At 34.0% G+C, this 20,561-nt stretch overlaps 1 pseudogene; it reads right to left on the bottom strand.

Moving 5' to 3' along the window:
- Positions 1 to 17,525: 17,525 nt before the first annotated feature.
- Positions 17,526 to 18,347, bottom strand: LOC149204724 (uncharacterized; annotated as a pseudogene).
- Positions 18,348 to 20,561: the final 2,214 nt, after the last annotated feature.

Below are 20,561 nucleotides of genomic sequence, written 5' to 3'. Positions count from 1 at the left end.
CAGGAGATGTAGCCAGGAAGTCTGTTGAACTCCTTCATTACTTGCTGTGTTGATGTGTTGAATTTTTATGTTTTCCAATTGTTAAATGTTTGTATTATTCGCAATCTTTTCTATCCATTGCATTAAATAATATAGGCATTCCTGTACATGAGTCTGTAATACCTTTTGTTCTTGATTTAGTATCCATTTCATATCAAGTGGTATCAGAGAATTTGGTTTTGGTTTTATTAAGGTTCTACAAGCTTGTGCTGGATTTTGAATGCTAAATAGATTAAAGCTCAGACTAGGAGAAGGAGAACTTGTTGAGGAAAATCCAGAGATTGGAAGAATCTATTCTCAAAGGAGAATGGCAGAAGAATCTCTATTGTGATGAGAATATCAATTTATAGAAAGTTTTAAGACACTCCAAGCCATGATGGTAGAGATGTATCTGGAGTTAAGAAGGATCAAGGTGAAAACACTGCAACACCCAAACCAGACAAAGGAAAAGGAGGAATGACTCCTCCATCATCTCCTCCACCATCTCCTCCACCATCTCCTCCATCATCATCCTCGTCATCATCATCTTCTAGCTCTTCTAAGAAGAAGAAGGAAACTTCCTTAACCAAATTAGATGTGAAGTTTGATTTGCCAATTTATGATGGAGAACTCAATGCAAAAAATCTAGATAATTTGATAAGACAAATTGATGTATATTGCAGGGTACAGAACGTTGATTCAGAAAGGAAGAAGATTTAGCTGGCTAGTCGTCGACTTGGAGGAACTACACTAGTATGGTTGGAAGGCAAGATACAAGCTGATCTGCAAAAACATGGTAAAATCATTTCTACCTAGAATGAATTTGTTTCTCCTATCAAAAAGAAATTCTATCCTTTAGCTTACATGTAGTAGGCAGTGATGAGTTGGAAAACTCTTCGTCAATTGAAGGGTCAAAGTGTACAAAGTTATACTTAGGAATTCAAAAATAGAGCTTTAACTCTAGGTATATCATTAGACTCACCTGAGACTTTATTGAAGTATATAGGTGGTCTTCATAGTTATTTAAAGCATACTATTCTCATGTTTAATCCCACTAGCTTAGATGATGTATCAATTCAAGCCACACATCTAGAAGCTAGAGGTAAGAATGTAAACCTAGAGGTTGGGGGATCATCTAAATGTTCTATAAGCAAGAGAAAGGAAAAGAAGAAACTACAATGGAAGGAGAAGAAAGAAAACACTATAAAGAAGTATAAACCTTCATGCACTCATTGCGAGAAAGAAGGACATGATGACGCACACTACTGGTCTTTGCATCCAGAATGAAAACCTAAGAAGTTCGGTGGAAAGAAGAAAAAGAATGTTGTTGCTATTCAACAGGACTTGGGATCAGATTCAGGTGATGAAACAACAGTTGCAGCCACAGGTATTAAAGGTAAGGATTCTGAAGCAGCCACAAGTAATTTTACACAATTTGTTGATAATGAAAATAATGAGAGGGAAAGAAATGAGCTTTTTCATATTAGAGTAATTTTCAAGCACAATAAGATTGATACTTTGTTTGATAGTGGATCACAACTAAATTTGATTTCTGAAACAATTGTAAAGAAGTTGGGATTACGAATAAAACCTCATGAGAAGCCATATCCATTAGGTTGGGTGTGTGATAAAACGAAGCTACAAGTAATGAGACAATGTAAACTTTGGTTTTCTATTGGATCAACATTTGTAGATGAGGTTGAATTAGATATAGTTCCATTAGATATATGTGGTATTGTTTTGGGAAGTCCATACTTGTATGATAGGAAAGCTATTTTCTATAGAGATGAAAATAAGTATCAACTCACTAAAAATGGAATATAATACATTGTAAGAGCTCATAAACTCAAAGGTAACTATTCTCTCATAAACTCAGGGCAAATGAAGAGAATTGTCAATTCAAGTAAGAAATTTTTACTAATGGTTGTAAAGGCAAAGGATCTTGAAAAATCCAATGCATTTGAAGGTTGTGATTCTAAAAAAAAAAGCTGATTTAGTTAAATTTGTTTCAGAGTATGATGTTCTATTTCAAGAACCAGAAGGTTTGTCACCCAAGCGAGAAATAGTACATGATATTTATTTATGCCAAGATGCTCCATTACCTAACATTGGAATGTACAGGTTGTCAACTTTATAGAATGCATAGATAAAGAAAAAGGTACAGGTGTTGCTCGATAAAGAGTTTATACGACCAAGAACATCACCATTTGGATCTCCAATCATGCTCGTGAGAAAGAAATATGGTTCGTGGAGAATGTTAATTGATGATAGAGCACTAAATAAAATAACGATAAAAAATCATTATCCTCTTCCTCGTATTGATGATTTATTAGATCAATTGAAAGAAGTAGTTTACTTTTCTAAGTTAGACTTGCAAAGTGGTTATCATCAAGTAAGAGTTACATAATAGGATGCATGGAAGACTGCTTTCAAGACAAAGCAAGGACTGTATGAATGGTTGGTTATGCCTTTTGGCTTAACTAATGCTCCTGCTACATTTATGAGAGTCATGAATGATGTACTCAGACCATTTACTAATGATTTTGTAATTGTTTATTTAGATGGCATTCATGTTTTTAGTAAGACATGGGAAGACCATGTAAAGCATGTGAAGCAGACTTTAGATGTTTTAAAAAGAGAAAATATCTATGTAAAACTGTCAAAATTTGAATTTGGCAGAACATATTTAAATTATTTGGGTTATATTGTAGGGGGTGGTGAATTGAAGATAGATCCCTCTAAGGTTGAAGTCAGTGTCAATTGGCCTAAACCCAAATCTACTATAGAGGATAGCAGTTTCCTAGGGGCAGCACAATACTGGAGAAAGTTTATTATTAACTTCTCTTTGATTGCAGCTCCATTACATGCTTTAATAGGATTGAAATCGGTGTTTAAGTGGGGAGGAAAATAGGAGAAAGCCTTCGACACCTTAAAACAGAAAATTAGTACAACACAAGTACTAGCACCACTAGATCTTCAACATCCATTTGAGATTGAGACAGATGCCAGTGACTATGCCATGGGAGCAGTGTTGATGCAACACAAAAACCCCATATGCTATCATTTTGAGACATTTAATCCTGCAGTAGTTAATTATCCCACATATGATAAATAATTGTATGCATTATTACAAACTGTGAAAAAGTGGAAACATTACCTAATGGGTAAAGAACCAATCATACATATAGATCATCAACCACTTCAATATTTGCACTCACAAACTAAATTGCAAAAATCAAGACATTATAGGTGGATTGGTTTTCCACAGCAATTTCTTCTTGTCATCAGATATAAGAAGGGCATACGCAATAAGGTTGCAGACATGTTATCAAGACCAATCATAAATGCATCTACTATAGTTAAGCATAACTCAGTAATGCATGAAAGTTACATTGAACAATACGCTCAAGAAGTAGATTTTAAAGATGTATATGCAACTTTAAATCATGGCAAGCAAGTAGAAGAATTGGATTATTATGTAAAGGACCAACTCTTATATCATTTGGGAAAGTTATGCATTCCACAAACTGAAAGAGTTAACATAATCCAAGAAGCACATACTTCTAATATTTAGGTCATTTTGGTGTATGTAAAATAGTTGCACAATTTCAAAGGTTCTGTTATTGGCCAAGAATGCATGAGACAGTTTCTAGATATATCAAAGGGTGTACTATTTATGCTACAAACAAGCCCAATAATCGGAAATTAGGCTTGTACACTCCACTTCCAATTCCTTCTCATCCTTGAGAAAGTTTTTCCATGGATTTTGTTGGGGGATTGCCCAAATCTAGGAAAGGTCATGATTATTTGTATGTTGTTGTGGATAGGTTTAGTAAAATGTGTATTTTGACACCATGTAACAAGAAGGTTATAGCTGAACAAACAACAAAGTTGTTCTTTTAGAATGTATGGGTTCATTTTGGGTTACCCACTTCTATTGTATCTGATTGAGATTCTCGATTTGTTGGGAAGTTTTGGTCAAATCTATGGGAGTTGATGGACACCAGGTTGAAGAAGAGCACAGCATTTCATCCACAAATAGATGGTCAGATAGAAGTGGTAAACAAGATAGTGATCCAGTTTCTCAGAGGCTATTGCAGCAAGCATCCCAAGCTTTGGGATGAGCATTTGTGTTATGTGCAACATGCTTACAACCGTGCTAGGCACTTTTCTACTTAGAGATCTCCTTTTGAGACTTGTTTTGGTTTTATACAAAAGTCTCCCTTGGATTTTGTCTTTGGTAAAGAAATAATAAATGATGGACACAGTGCTGTGGACAAAGCAACCAAGTTCATTGAACAAATCTAGGAAATTCACCAGGCAGTACAGGAACAACTGGAAAGAAGTCAAGCCAAGTACAAGGCAAGACATGACAAGCATCGAGATGAACATAGTTTTCAAGTTGGTGATCAAGTTTGGCTATACATCAACAAAGATAGAATGCAAGGTGAAGGTAAGAAGCTAAAACCAATAAGGTATGGAGCTTTCAAGATACTTGATAAAATTGGTGAAAATGCTTTTCGCCTTGATTTTCCAGCTTATATGCAGATCTATTCAGTTGTGAATGCAGAAAACTTGATATTGTATTAACCTTCATTGATTGAAGATCCTGAAGAGCAAAGTCAGTTGCCTTCTATTGGGGATTTGTTGCCTGAGTATCTCAATGAGTTACAGGAGGACACAATTCTGGACAGGAAGGTAAGAACTATGCGTCAAGGGGACATTGATTACCTGAGAGTGGGACTCAAAGGGTCAAATATAAGCAAAGCACGATGGATAGAAGTTAGACAGGTGAAGGAGAAGTATCCTCACTTAATCGATGCCTAAAACCAACTTTTGGTGGTCCAAAAGCTTTTCAATGGGAAGACATGATCCAAAACGGATCTTATATAAAAACCTCTAAGTCTAAAGTCTTCATTTGATTTAATAGTGCAAGTGAAAGAATGGTGGAAAAACAAGAAGTCCAAAGGAAACAGAGAAGCACAACGTGAATTCCCCAGAGTCGTTGGATCCACGGGATCAATGGATGAGATCAAATCACATCAGAGGAAGCTAGTGGCATATCAACCTCAGCCTCAAGTGATTTGCGATCAACGATGACATATGAACCATTGATCAAGTGCACAGATCAACGATGGAGCGAGATCGTATCGCACCGTAAATACACCAAAGGGAGGACTTACTGCAGGCCAAGGATTCATTTGATATGCGATTGCGATTATTGCATCGCACCAAAGCAATGGGGAAAGGACCCATAGCATCGTGAAGGGCTGATATGCGATACGTCGATATCGACAATTGACGACCGGCGAGTGGATTGGTGAAACAATACAACGGCCCGTGATCATGCGATATGCGAAGCGTTGATAGCGTCGAGATTGGCAGAGGGGATCGCAGACATATAACAGAGCCATGCCTTGCGATGTGCGATAAAGGCTGGACTCAATAGGTTTATGGACGTGATTTAATGTTATTTGAGTTCCGGCATAAATTGTTTTTGTCGGGATTTCCTATGTTTCTGTGTATTTCCTTTGGGAACCGAAAATGCGTTATTTCGAGGATTTGTGCTGGGGGATGGCCAAACGGCTGGTTCCACCTGTGCCTGCCAGTATTTCATCCTATTAGCTGCATTGTGCCTCAAGTTTTTCGAAAACAAGTGCATGAATGCTCGATGGGAGCTAGAGAGCCCAGAGGAGAAGGGGAACGGACAGACGCCAGAGAACCCGAATAGGGAAATGAACAGACAAGTGTTGTTAAGCATAAAAACTCATCCCATAACATAACAGGAGGTTAGAGACAGAGGGGAGACAGAGAGCGAGAGAAAATGCATAGCTACGAATAGTTGATAAGAGGCACTAAGAGGGAGAGTCTGTACACTACTTAGACTCGAGGTTTTCGAGTGAAATCCCTATGTAATATCATTGTTTGTTGTGTTATGGCTCTCATTGAGCTCACACCTGTAAACTTTCTTCTTGAAGACATAATATAGAGGTCGACACTGAAAGTTAGACTAGGAGACGTAGCCAGAAAGTTTGGTGAACTCCTTGATTACTTGTTGTGTTGATGTGTTGAATTGTTATGTTTTCCAATTGTTAAATGTCTGTATTATTCACAATCTTTTCGATGCATTGCACTAAATAATATAGGAATTCCTGCACATGAGTCTGTAATACCTTTTCTTCTTGATTTAGTATCCATTTCGGATCAGTCACTTAATGTATGGTGGGAAAAATGTTTATTTGAAGTTTAAGCACGTGGAATTTGGGGGAAGAGAGGGCCAGCCCCACACGCCGAGCCCCTTCCCAGGTGACCCTACCTCATAGCCAGGAACTAGCGCTATTGCTAACCGTGCAATTAAAATGCTAAGTGGATTTTATGCTAATTAATCCATTCTTATCCACTAATTAACCTGCACATTAACTTGGTGATAGTTTGGCAGGCCCGCTAAATCCAGAATTGTGCCAATTTTGCCGAGGTTAACTGGAGTTTCTCTAGTTTTACTAGATCTTTCTTAGGGAAAACTAAAGAGGCCATAACTTTGGCAGTTTTCGACCATTTTTGGCTCAGAAAGAGTCATTCCTAGATGATTTAGATGCTCTAAACACAATGGAATAGGTTGCAGAGGTAGAAAGATTCTTTTGTCTATGATTTTTCTACGTTGAAGTTTAAGGAAGCCTAGGGCCACCAGGAGAGGAGGTCAAGCCTAGATCCGTTGAAGTCCAATGGCAGATCTTGGAAAGTCATTTTTGGGGTTTTTGGGTCTTCTGAATCCAATGGAACAGGTTTCAAAGCTGTTGGAGCAATGTAGGTGCATTTGATCACATAATTGACCATTAATACAAAGAGGGCCTAGCCATTGAAGCAGGTCCAAGGAGATGTATCCCAGGAGGGGTGAACTCCTTTATCAACTTTTTGTGTTATGAGTTCTTGTGTTTTACTTCTCTACTTTTTAGTTGCTGTATATGTGTTTTAAACAACTAATTAACCTCATAAATTGCTCATAAAAGTCACTCAACAGTTGACACAGAATTCATGACATTTTGGTTAATTTGAGACGATCCTAAACACATTTTTAATACTGATGATGGAGCTTGCATAGAATTAACAACTTTTCCCAACATTTCAGATCAGTTAGGGAATAATATAATGGTAAAAAATAAATTATGGATTTATTTTATTTGTATTGTATATTAAATTTCCCACAATCCAATGGAATATGAGATGGTGGAGGCTTCAGGCATTATGAGATTCAACATATATAATTTAATAAATAATTAATGATATTTTATGTATTATTTATAATTGAAATAAAAAATAACGATAATTTCATCTCTTATGAAATGTCAAGTTTCAACAATGCATTAATACTTACATTAAATTCATGATCAAAAGTTCATTTAAAGTGAATAAAAGAATTTTGACTCTTTTCTGATGTACCAAATTGTTTTATTATGTAGTGTGTTGTACCAGAAACATTGTCTTCATGTGATAGCACCTGATATGTCATGTGTCAAAGTCAAACATTATAAGAACTTGTCTTATGGAGTATTAGGTTGGCATGAAATTTTATTAGTTTTGCAAGTCAGTTTATTTCAATTTTTTACATATTTATGCTTTATCAATAAAATGCATTATTTAGAAATAGGAAAAATTGTCAAGTTAGATTTGATCACTTCTTTTGATCGGGCTTAAATGGAACTCAATACTTTGGTTGATAAATTATCAAAAAAGGGACTCTAAAGTTTAGGAAGGCTAAATTATTCTACTTGAGTTTAGAAATGATTTTGTTGTCAACATTTTTCTCTTGGATTAGTTTATATGTACTATATGTATTAGTTTTGATTCAATTCTAAAGGTATATGATGGAAGCTTATACAACTTATACGACTCTTACAAACTTAAAATTAAACTCCATTGCTTTTATTCCTCTACACATTGATTGTATTTTATTCATTAACTCTAAAACTCTTACAATCAATCCCATTCCAACTAAATTTATACAGATCCTTCTCCCATACTTCCCCCATCCACAAGTCTTTAGAGTATGAGGAGATTAGTTACACATGGTTGAGCTCATTAAAGATCATGTAGCCCAACCAATGTTTTCATTCCACTGGTAGATCTTGGATCCAATGCTAGTAGGAGTGTTAGAGGTAGTGTTATTGTCTACAATGATGATTTTACATAGATTGGACCAACTACAAGAAGGACATTGGTGAGGGTTGACAAATGTCACCATAAGCTCATTGGTGATGGTCAAAAGAGCCTCCGTCAACAAAATTGAACGCCACCAAAGGTGGCAGCGCCAAAAGTATAGGTGTTGTGGTGACATTCAAGGTTCATCACCAATAATGATTTATAACGACAAATAGTGATCGTCACCATTTTATATGAGCAATGGTGATGGACCTTAGCCTCTATCACCAAAAAATTGAATGTCACCAAAGGTGGCATCACCAAAAATGTAGGTGTTGTGGTGACATTCAAGGTCTGTCATGAATAATGATTATAATGACGGGTAGTGGCCGTCATCATTTTGTATGAACAACAATGATTTATTGTGATGGACCTTTAACAGTCATCATTGTTGATGCATATATATGGTGACGTTAATTAATTATCACCATTTCATATTTTGGTGAGAGTAAAAAACCTCACCAAAGCTTATTGCTGACAGTCAAAACAGATTTTGTCACCAAAAATTGAACATCACTAAAGGGCACATTAACAAAAGTATAGGTGTTGTGGTGACATTCAAGTTTGGTCATGAATAATTATTATAATGACATATAGTGATCGTCACTATTTCATATGATCAACAATGATTTATGGTGATAGACCTTTTATGGTCATTACTATTGATGCATATATATGGTGGCGTTCAATGACCGTAACCATTTCATATTTTGTTAAGGGTTGAAAAATGTCACCATAAGCTCATTGGTGATGGTCAAAAGAGAATTTTTCACCAAAATCTAATCGTCTCAATTCCATATGAATATCAGGGCACGATGGAATCGATCCACCAACCTCCTGCTTGTAAAGGAGGTGCTTTTCCACTGAGCTAACACCCTTAAAATTGCATGTTCCTACCTAATGGTTATGGAAGTTACAAGAAGTGGGTGGAGGGAAAAATAGTTATGTATAAGATACTTAATATGTCATTTGAATACTAAATTAGAAGTGAAACTTTGAAGACATTTATAGGCTATAAATTATCTATAATTATCAAACCTAAAATATGTAATTACACCAAAGATTGATTTCTGACCTTGTGAATCATGTAAATCTGTTGTCATAGATAAAAATATGTCTCTAAAAGACTTATTTTCACATCAAAAATAAAAAATAGTAAGTATATATGATGCAATTATGAATACTGATCTATATGTTTGAATCCTATTGGCTAGAGGGTCTACAAAACTAATTGGGAGTGCTTCTCATTATTAATTAATTCAAGATGTCAAAATACAACAATCAATAACAATTACCCTAAAATGGAACCATTAAAAATATGTTAGAATTATAAACACAATGTTTGGCTAATATATGTCACTTTTCTTACCATCCAAATTGAGAAATTAGTTCCATTTGTAAAATAATTCAAGGCATGGTCATACCTAAATGCTCTCTAACAAATTGTAATTGTCCAAATAAAATATTGTGAAATTTATTTGATGACTATAACAACTTCCAAACTTCAAGATGCCAAATTAAAAAGGACTAATTACTATAGCAATTTCAACCTCACTTCATCATGTCGAGATTTAATTCATTCTATATCTCTCCACACAAGCTAGAATTCACTCCAGATTTCTTTTTGTAATTCTTGTCCACTTCAATCTCACATAATGTTTCTTCCCTTTATAATTATTGTGCCCATTAATCTCACATAATGTTGCTTCCCTTTAAAGTGAAAGCAATGCTTCTTATATTACAATTAAAAACAAGTTTATTACAAAAAATATTGTATCTACGGACTAAGTGTTACCCATGATGGCTACCTTGGCCAATAAGAGTGAGAAGTGCCAAAGGCCTTAAGATCCAACATTGAATGATTCAATATCCATTCTAAAATTATACTTTGGTTGTAGTATATGATAATATCCACTAACTTGACTTCGAAAGTTGATTCTAAATTCATCTTCAACGAGTTTCAATTAAAGGCTATGTCACACAATTCAAGCTCAAGAATGATTATGTTCGATTCAAATTCAAATATTCTGAAATGGTTTGGATGAGGTTTCCCATTATATATTATAGAAAGTAATATATAAGTTTATGTTTGTATTATATCTATATAATATAATAAAGATGTAATTACAATTTATTAGTACAACCAACAACTTATTTATCTCTTATTAAAATCACAATTTCTAGTTGGTTGCTTAGTTATTGACTTCAAATATTAAAGATGATTAGAAACTAGTGGTCCAACTTATTTGATGACTACAAAAACTTCCAAAATTCAAGATACCATATTAAAAAGGACTAACTACTATAGGAATTTCAACCTCACTTCTTCATGTTGAGATGTAATTCATTCTATATCTCTCCATGCAAGGTAGAATTCATTCCGGATTTCCCTTTATAATTATTGTCCCCTTCAATCTCACATAATGTTGATTATCTTTAAATAAAAACAAATTATTCTTATATTACAATTAAAACACAAGACTAATATTACAAAAAATATTGTATCTATGGACTAAGTGTTACCCATGATGGCTTCCTTGACCAATAGGAGCGAGGAGTGTCAAGAGCCTTAAGCTCCAACCTTGAATGAATCAATATCCATTATAAAAGTATACTTTTTTGTATTATATGATAATATCCACTAACTTGATTTCGAAAGTTGATGCTAAATTCAGCTTCAAGGAGTTTCAATTAAAGGCTATGTCACACAATTCAAGTTTGGGAATGATTAGGTTCAATTCAAATTCAAATCTTCTGAAATGGTTTGGATGAGGTTTTCCATTATATATTATATAAAGTAATATATAAGTTTATGTTTTTATTATATTTATATAATATAATAAATATTCTTCAAACCTCAAGGATCAAGTTCCAAGAAGTGTCAAGAGCCTTAGCTCCAACCTTGAATGAATCAATATCCATTCCAAAAGTCTACTTTAGTTGTACTATATGATAATATCCACTAACTTGACATCAAAAGTTGATACTAAATTTAGATTCAAAGAGTCTTAATTAAAGGTTATGTCACGGAATTCAATTTTGGAAATGATTAGGTTCGATTCAAATTCAAATTTTCCATTATGTTATGATACATATGTGTGTTGAAAATTATTTATTAAAATACATCGAGGTTGAACCAAACAAAGGAAAGCAAAACCGAATCGAACCTTAGCCAAATCTAATTTTTTTTTTAGGTTCATCGATTTTCAAACCTCGAGGATCTAAGTTCAAGGAACCCTCTGACATTGATTGATTTTCTTTGAATATACCTTTCAATAAGAATAAGTGGCATATAAAGACAAACAATACTCCAAATTCACTTCCAAAGAATCTTATTACACAATTGTCCCTAGTAATTGTTCCTTTCCACAAGTGGGCCAATAATTGGTATTACATATCCTATTACATCCCATTCCCAAAAACACCAAGCCACCTTACAATATTTTTCTTCAAACATACATCTTCCATTGAAATATACAAAGATTCCATATTCCATGAAACATTTCCATTACATAGTCTCTTCTGAATTTTCTGAAAAGGCTTAGATGAGGTTTTTCATTAAGTTCGTATATATATATATATATATATATATATATATATATATATATATATATATATATAAATATAATTTTATGTTATTATTATATTTCTATATTATATTATAATTTATTAGCACAGTCAACAACTTATTTAACTATCTCTTATTAAAATCACAATTGCCAATTGGTGGCTTAGTTAATGACTTCAAATACTAAATATGATTGGAAATTGGTGGCTTATGTAACCTCGCATCCACACCATCCATTTTCATATACATCGAAAGAATCACAAATGGCACATTTGACGTATGTATGGAGCTACAGGAGTATATTTCATAGCATTTCATTCGACTGCCATCAGAAAACATGTTGAAAAATATTTACTAAAAGAGAACGATGTTGACCCAAACAGAGGAAAGCAATCTTGAAACAAACCTCAGCCAAATTTGAACTTTATTTTGAGGTCCACTGGTTTCAAACCTCAAGGATCAAGCTCAAAGAACCCTTTGACATTAATTGAGTCTCTTTGAATCTACCTTTCAGTAAGAAGAAGTGGCATATAAAAATAAATAGTATTCCAAATTCACCTCCAAAGAATCCTACTATGAAATTATCCCTAGGAGCTGTTCCTTTCCACAAGTGGGCCCACAATTGGTATTAAATATCCTATTGCAACCCATTCCAAAAAATACCAGGCTACCAATAGTCTTCCTTGAAACATACATCTCGCATTGAAATATATAAAAGATTGCATATTCCATGAAACATTTCCATTACATGGTCTCTTATTTAAAACATATGAAATAACATTATGAATTCTCTGAAACATACAATTCAAAAAGCTATTTTTTATTTTCTCTTATTTGAGGCAAATGATAGAGTATGTCTAGACATCTAGTGATAAGGTCGACTTTAACGTCCAAACTCTAAATAATCATCATCCATCCTAGCACACACTGTTTGAACGAAACACCATCCTTACTATAATATTTTCACCCACCTATTCTTGCCACCCTATAGAGCCCTTCTACTTTTACGTATTTCTATAATATTGGGGAATGCTTAATATTCTTGTAGGATTTGAAAGAAACTCTATCTGTGGAAATGGTCGGGCATCTCTTTACCCACCTATCCCCGTGTTGATTTTATTATATTTGAAAGATTCAAACACCCTTTTAACAAACTTCAAATTAAATTCTCAAACTTATTTTAGATGAATAAGAAAACTTGATAATATCATTAAGGTATAGAAGAATTATTTTCCATAAAAAAATATGTAACTTTGACATCACTACATTGAATGGTGGAGGATGACATTGAAGTTTATGCTAAGGTACTTTCTACATTTCAAATTCAATTGTATTTTAATTTCTTAGAATGATATTCAAGAAAAAGGAGGTAGTTATTTATAGGGTAGCAGTTTCCTTTTCATTTACTGCTAACCTCACAACTCTCAATCTAGTTTACAAGGATGTTTTCTAATTCCTTTACTAGCATATTTTCCTAAACGAAATAAATCTATATGTTTGATCCATAGATGTAGTTTTCCTATAATGTTAATGAAAATTTCATTGAATAAGAATTTTAATTGATCTATTTTTCATATTTCCATTGTTCTCATTATGTTGGGTCATTCACGTACAAACTATCCTCCTCTTCTTCCAATTCAAAAAATTCAGAACTAAGCCAAATGTAAATCAATCGTTGTTCTAGCAACCATGATCATGTAAGACCATGCAAAAACATGGTTTTCCTAAGAGTAATGCTCCATTGATAGCTATATATCCTTTATTAAAAAGAACGAATCTCAAACCATAGAAAACCTACAAACCACAGAGGCCTCACTGAGCTACCTTGAGTTTCCTCTTCACCATTCATCTTTGAAGGAATGTCAACAAAGAAAAATGATATTACCGACAACAAAAACTCACAATTTAAGGTTCTATAAAAGTATGTTAGAAGAATAGATTACCAATGGCATAATGATTAAATCCAATGATCTGAACACCAATCACACTATAGAGATGATGTGATATTTATAATTTTTGTTCGTGATCTTATTTGTATCCATGCTAGAAAATGCCTTACAATGATCTAAACAACATGCAAACACACCAAAATGTAACTCGCAGTTTCTAATAATCCTACATGCAAGGAACAGGAAAATACCTTCCGACAGGTAGAAAAACATATGGAGCATTAACAATATAATATGTCTCCATCTTCTCTGGATAATTAAGGTCATCAAATATAGATTTCATAGCCAATATCTACAAACATCCAATTTCAAGTCACATGATCAGTCAATATCACGTTGACTAAAAATTCCATATCCAAACATATTAAAATCATGTCAAATCGTGCAATTCAAAATAATATGAGCATCAATGAAACATTTTTTCAGAGTGACATATTAGGAAAAGAAGCACATTATTTTGGGGCAGAAGACACAACTCTGGATCGGGTAACCTTAGCTTATATAATTGTATTTAGAATTATGTTACAAGTATGTGGTGTGTGATTTGTCAACTTTTCTTTGTAAGATAACCCAATTAGATTAAGTATGGGGTTTAGATTCCATTTCATCTTAGTGTAAATTTGACATTATATGATGTGACATTTACTCATATTACCATTTCTATATGAATGTATATTTTGAATATTGTAATATTGGCTTTCGTATTCTGAAAAGAAGGAACACATGCATGGTACAAAGGTATCTCTAATTAGCCAAAAATATTTATCTTGTATTCTCTTGTATATTTTATAGTTCTATTGAGATATTACATTGTCATCATGGCAGTAACCAGAAAGGATAACTATAAGTTATACCAACATTAGTCATTGCAGCTCAACAAGGAAATCAAAAATTCTTATTTTCTAACTAGAGGTAGTGGAATTAGCATCAACAAGTAGATCAGATCAATGTACTAGAAATCAATAATATATGATACACCTCTCATGCAAATACAAATTGAAAGCACCATAATTTCAAGCACAAACAAATTTTTATATGTAGAAATCAGAGAATGATGACCAAAGATTTTTGGGGAGGAACAAATGTATAACATGCATATATTTGACTTCAATTACCAAAAAATCTAAGACAATGAATTATAAGATAAATCAAACACATGTACCTCTTCAAATGTGGGGAACCTTGAACCAAATTTGTTATGCCATTAAATGATTTCAAGGTCACACTTACAACTGGTGATGAGAATGGTTTTTTAAATGCACAAATTTAGAATATCATTCCTCTATATTCAATCACTTTATAAATTCATTCTATTATCAAACCAAAAAAGAAGAAAAAAACTATTGAGATTTCCAAAGAAATAAATAATATAAAGCCTTCTCTCAGCGTGGAAACATAAGGCCCTACTCCTGAAATAAGAATTGAGGAGAAAATGCATATTTAGATAGAAAAATTTAAAGTTCATACACATAAGGTGTTTATCAATGTTGTAAAGACTCTTTCGAAAAGGATTTAAAATTGTTAATTTAAGAAAAACTTGGCAAAAAATTAAACAAATAAAAACTCAACCAATAATTTTCTCAGAAATACTCCAATAAACTGGTAGACTCACAAGTTTTGACAAAACAAATGCAATTAACAGAGAGGAATTAACATAAAATATGGAAAAGGTTCATTTGATTGATATTGACAACTTTCCTTTGATCCAGGAGAATTGAGACCTTAACATTAGTTATCCTTTCTGAAATGAGAACTCACCTGCAGATTTCAAAATGTTGTTGTTGTAAAACATGATACCATTAACTACAATTAATCGCTGCAAAAGAAGCGGTAAAATGTCAATCTGAGATATCCAATTTAGATGCTCTAATATCAGTTTAGAAAACTACACAGATCATTCCCATTTCAGAGTAACAAACATGCCTCCACCTATCAAAGCATATTTGTAAATCCATCAAGTCAAATGAAATTCAAGATGTGACTCATGGTCAAAGGAAGTGAGTATTTGCATGTATTTGTGCTAAAAAAGATCTAATATCTTAATGCTGCTTTGTTGATTTCCCATCTCCATGATACTCTAAAGCACAACAAATGTTTGATTAGTTAGAAGATAATTGTCCCAATATAAAAAAAATGATTAACTCCTGTGATATGTAATTAGTTAGAAGATAATTGTCCCAATATAAAAAAATGATTAACTCCTGTGATATGTATTGTGCAGTACCCTTGACCATTTTCCAAAAAACTGAAACAAACAAGAAAACCATATAGACTTCTGAAAATGGAAATGAAAAGGAAAATGAATGATGAGAAATGATATCAAGAATGGGAAATCATACAGACAAAAGGAAAAGTATAAACAACTGAATGAGCACATTTGATGTAGGACAATACCCTGATTTCAACCGCTTCTAGAGAAACATCATCATCAGAGCCTCAGAGAAGCTGTAATGAATCTTCCAAACTTCTATTACCAATATTTTCTTGCATGTATATGTCCATTAGGAATGAGACCTTACCAATAATGGATCATAGTAAATCAGTGACAGGGACACCTACAAAAAGTGTAATATCACTTCAGTGTACATGATTGAATGTGCTAGTAACTCACCAGCCATCTTGGTGACTCTGGGATAAAAAAGAGTCCAAGCACCAAAAGAGCACAAGGAATTATGCCTGTCCAGCTAAAGATTTCATTAAATGCCTATTATTTGGAAAATGATAAAGGATCTCCATAAACTATCCCCAACAAAAATTAATTCAAGGTACCCATAATTGCAATAGGCATCTAGGAAATGAATAGTCCAAACAAGTATGCCATCATAATACCAACTTTCACTAATATTTGTTACAAAAATCAATAGTTATGTTTAATATTGATATTATTATCAAACATATTATTTTGATGGTTTTCAGTAAACCACTAGTAGCTACACTGAAAATTGAAATGTATGCACAATCATATTCCTCTGGCACTTCAGAAGATAGTAATAAGACTAAATGTTCCTAAAGTTACTAATACAATAAAATATCACCTGATTTACTACCCCAAGACCTCCTCGAAGGTGCTTTGGTGTTATCTCAGATATGTACACAAGTACCTAAAATATCCATGTCAAATACAATATTTTAGAATCATGCTTGTCTGTTTGTATACACAATATTCATTCATGTATTCTACACCTAAATATAGAAAACATTCAAAATACTACTAGCCCTTTCGCAACATGGTGAGAAAATTCTTACTTACAATGAATGAGATGACCCCAAATCCAAACCCTTTGAACAATATTCCCTAGTATAAAAATAAATAGTCTTACAATCATAGCAAGATCAAATAAAGAATTGGCTTCCAATTTAGAATCCAAATGAAACGAAAACTTTCTAATTTTTAGAGAAACCCCTTCTCTAAGATAGTTTAACTTGCCTTTGAGAAAAAAAATGACAAGGCACCCAATAATATTGGGAATGGAAGCCACTAATAATGCATGCATACAAACATAGAAGATATTAATCCTACCAAATTGAATCAGAAGGCTGAAATATGCAGGAAAAATAAAATTTAAATCTTATTAGGACCACATAAATGAGGGGACTGCATGGATAATCCCTGTAACAAGTGGACATCTATTTGAAAAAAATATTTATAATATCAAAAACACAAAATAGTGCTTAAGCTAAATCCTAGTCCCCAAAAAGTTCCATAGTTAAGGCTTATTAATCCATGTTTATATACAATACAATGCTTCTACCGAAGATATCCATATGAAAAAATGAGATTAGGTCTTGTGGCCTTAGTAGATCACAACACAGACAAATATGTTCAAATGAATCAGAAAAATTTTCATAATTGTGCTCCTAGACTCTTCAGGAATGTATTTTGATCGCATTTTCATAATTTAGGGCCAAACATTTCCCACACACACCTCAAACACACAAAAACCAAGAAGCTCGAGACACCCTCCTAGTGTAATGCTTCCATCTTTTTCTGTGTTGGGTTCTAAAAATAACTTCTCATAGCAAGTGCACAAAATGTGCTCAAGTCCATAGTACGTTGACATTTCATATAAGTAAATTCTATCAGAAGACATGAAGGGATAGTAAAGATAAGACATACAATAGTTATGAGATGAAGGATAAGGGATCCAACAACAACAAGGAACACAATATGCATGTAGCTCTCCAGCTTCACTGCTTGGCGAGGTAAGGATCGAGAGGCAAGGGAACTTGTCAACATTGAAGACAACACAAATTTTTCAAACATGAACCTGTGAGGAATATTCTGTTCATTTGGGCTCAGAGCAGGTGTCGAAAGAAATACAAATGTGTGCATTGAACCTTCAAATAAGGATTGTGTAGCTCCTAGCAATGAAATCTTCTATTCTACTAGCCAAAATGAGCATCATAGTTGTCAAAACTCAACATATGGAAAATCTCTATCATCATCCGTCTATCTGACGGATAGTTTAGAATTGGAAATATATTTGGAGAAGATAAGAGTTTGAACACTTACCTAAAGCAATAGTTGTGGTAACACCCTTAAACTGAGTAAGAAAATCCTCACCCTATGAAGGATCTCCATAATTCTTTTTCCAAGTGGAGAAGATAATGGTCATCCCTATAGCTAAGAAGCATGTTGCAGCATCAAATGAAGAAACTAGACCAAAGCCTCTTGTGTTAGTAAGGGTAATGGAAAACATCCCAGAAATAATAGCTACAAGACCATTGCCAAGGAATATTTCCTTTGAAAAGGTCAATGATAACTATTATGGATCAAAACCCCTTTGCAAGAAACCTAGAGTGTCAGTATAGGTATTGGAAAACAATCTAGAGAGAATGGCTACAAGACCATTGCCAAGGAATATTGCCTTTGAAAAGGTCAATGATAACTATTTTTGATCAAAACCCCTCTACAAGAAACCAAAAGAATCTCAAGTCACAAGAATATCGTAGCGTAAGCCTTGCTAATTTTTCTTATATTTCCTTCCAAAAATGGTAAAAATTGTCTTCAAACCTCAAGCCAACTCCAACAACAAATTAATGAGAGAGAGAAACTACATGCTACAAAAAATCATTCTAAATGAGCTAGGTCTTTCAACATTGTTGCATGCATCTGGTGTAAACATGTAGAAAGAAGAAGAAAAAAGAATTAAAACCCATAACTATGGCTATTACCTGAAGGATGTAAGAAAACCCTCACCGCTAAGACAAATAACAAGAATTGTGGTCAGGGGCTCCATAGTATACTCCACCATGTCTGCACTAGGAAAGTGGGAATAAAGGTTAAAAAGGGAAACAAAACAACTGAGGAACCCTCAAAGAAACCAAAATAAAGAAGAAGGGGCACAAATTAAAACCCCTCTATTATACATGAAGCTAAAACCTAGGAAAAACCTCTATTATACATGAAGAAAAAACCCTTGTGCAATGAATAATGGTGCTAGACCACATGATGAAGCTGAGCAACCTCCTTGTAGAAGGATTGATGGAATGAGAAACTCTGGTACGTGTCACAAATCGTCATTCATGTGGACATTGGAATGTGGAATTTGGAAAGGGTGTATCGATGGGATTCCTCAAGTTTTGGAGATCAAGGAAGATAAGGGGCTTATCATGCTCACCTATTTTGCTTCCCACAAGCCCTAGTACAACTCGTCCATGGTAGACAATCCTTTTGTGGATAAGAAGGTAATGGAGTCCCCTGCTTGTTTACACAAAGAGGATAAAAAGGTAGTGTAGGCCCCTTTCTTGTGTGCACTAGCATGATATGTGGAATATGGCACATGAACTGGTGTCAACGATGATGGGGGTCCTACAAAATTGGCAGTCAATTTTTTTTTATGTGTAACAAGGAACGAATTGTCCTCGATAGTGGTGTATTCCCTGCACTCATGGAGGCTCTCAGGTTCTTAGCCATGTGTCTAGCTAGGTGATTTCCAATGCAACACAAGTAGCCACCTTCTAGCACAACATTATCCATTGTCTTTAATGATCCAGTGGAAAAACATCTTCCAAATGAACATCTAACACATGATCATATGGAGCAGAGTGGACTGGGAGGGGAGTTCATCCAAGAGGGGAACACCTTACATCGTAATTATTAGAGTTTAATAATCCATGTTACTTGAATCGCCTTGTAGGCTATTTTTTCACAAATTTGTTAAAATTTATTTTTACATAACTAATCTGTCCAAATACCCAAATAATTTTTACTTGACTAATTTTCCCACATACCCAAATATCAAAATGTTGATGATAGGGGTAACAACTAACAAGTGCAGGGGACAAATAAATCTGGTCACTCTACCTAAAACTAGCACAATTAAGCAAGCATAAGGACCATTCACCCTCATGATATAAGTGTTATGGATATGAACCCCAGGAGAAGGATCACAAACATACACTTTCCCCCTCTACAAGTGTTAATGGCTATAAATCACATTAATTTTTCGGGCATCAAAATGGAAGAATCATAGCAAGTGAGAATGGAGAGAGAGATAAAGAAACAGATTCAATATTCTTATGCATTTTTCACTTTTGTTGCTTGCTTTTATCTCCTTGTTGTCTAGTTAAAGAACATAATTTGTTTTAGTATTGTTCTATTTTAGTTGTTGTTCTAAGGATATTGCAGAAATATATCAATGTTAATGCAAGGGGTAATGAGAAAATTATAAAGTAGGGAGGCTTGGACAAGTGATCGCCGGAAGTGGCCAAACATACCATGAATATGGGATGGAAAACAGTTGTGGGATCTCCACCTCAAACCAACATGATTGTAGATGATTATAGCTCAAACAGGTGGTGCCATATAGGCTAAGAGTCGAGCATCA

The sequence above is a fragment of the Pinus tabuliformis genome, chromosome 1_2, assembly GCF_031772625.1.
Source record: "Pinus tabuliformis cultivar Carrire ecotype Pingquan chromosome 1_2, CPIR1, whole genome shotgun sequence".
In the NCBI taxonomy this organism is placed as follows: domain Eukaryota; kingdom Viridiplantae; phylum Streptophyta; class Pinopsida; order Pinales; family Pinaceae; genus Pinus; species Pinus tabuliformis.
This window is presented reverse-complemented; position numbering and strand designations above follow the sequence as displayed.